Consider the following 1,150-nt stretch of genomic DNA (forward strand, 5'->3'; position numbering starts at 1 on the left):
AATGAAGAAGTATAGAGGAGAGCACTGCGAGAGAATATGGGAATGACTAAACTGCACAGTCAGAAATACAGCTGAAGGAAACAGCTTCACCATGACAACAAATGCTTTTGGTGACATGGTCAATGAAGATTTTAGACTGGCCTTCAACACCAGAAGCACAGTAAGGGGAATACATGGTATTCTGAGAAACTTTCCTTGCAGAGAGCCCTTCATTTCTGGACTGAAGAGAGAAAGGCTATGTAACTTCTGTGAAGGGCCAGGGGCTGCGTGATTTTTGTTGGACTTTTAGTGCAACTGGTGCCCTGGAAGGACAGATATTCTGAAAAATGTGCAAACTTATTCCACTTGGTGAGCAGAACCTAGTGGTCTGCTCTCAGTCTCAAGACCAGGAGGGCTGCAATGGTGACTATAAGGCTTATGCTTTCCATAATGGACAATGAGGGCTAGACTGAGAAGAAGCCTGGTATTATGCAAAGGCTGAATCTTGCAAATATGAGCCTGAATATTCTGCTGCCAATGGCATTGGCTTTGTGGACACCCGTAAGTGGGAGAAGTCCCTTTTGAGGGCAGTGGCAGTTATCAAATCCATCTTGTTAGTATAGATGCAGTCCAGGATACCTTCAAATTCTATAAAGAAGGCATTTATTACGATCCAGACTGTAGCAGCGAACACCTGGATCATGGCATTCTGGTGGGTGGCTTTGACTTTGAAGGAGCAGATAAGATAAACAGTAAATATTGGCTTGTCAAGAACAGCTGGGTTACAGGCTGGGGCATGAATAGCCACATAAAGATGGCCAAAGACTTGAACAACCATTGTGGTATCACCATCATAGCCAGCTGTCCTATCATGTGGTAGTGATGAAGAAGGACTTGATTGAGAATAGAATATCCAGAGGAGGAATTTTATCTTAAAACTGACCAGACCTTATTGTGAGGGAACTTGAATCATTGAAGAAGACCCAAGTTGTGATTTGAATTCTGTGACATTTCACACTGGTAAAATTTTACCACTTCTTTAATTACTGCTGCAAACAACTTTGTGTGATTGACTTGCCTAATAAGTTTTGAATTTTCATGTTTTTAAAAGGGTGTATAAAGTTTTAGCTTTGATTTTTTATTTTTTAATTGTTATTCTATTACAGGTGTC

At 41.0% G+C, this 1,150-nt stretch overlaps 1 pseudogene; it reads left to right on the forward strand.

The window, feature by feature from the left end:
* On the forward strand, nucleotides 1-859 carry LOC123822682 (annotated as a pseudogene).
* Nucleotides 860-1,150: the final 291 nt, after the last annotated feature.

Source organism: Phyllostomus hastatus, unplaced genomic scaffold, assembly GCF_019186645.2.
Source record: "Phyllostomus hastatus isolate PE091 unplaced genomic scaffold, TTU_PhHast_1.1 phas_contig_41, whole genome shotgun sequence".
Taxonomy (NCBI): domain Eukaryota; kingdom Metazoa; phylum Chordata; class Mammalia; order Chiroptera; family Phyllostomidae; genus Phyllostomus; species Phyllostomus hastatus.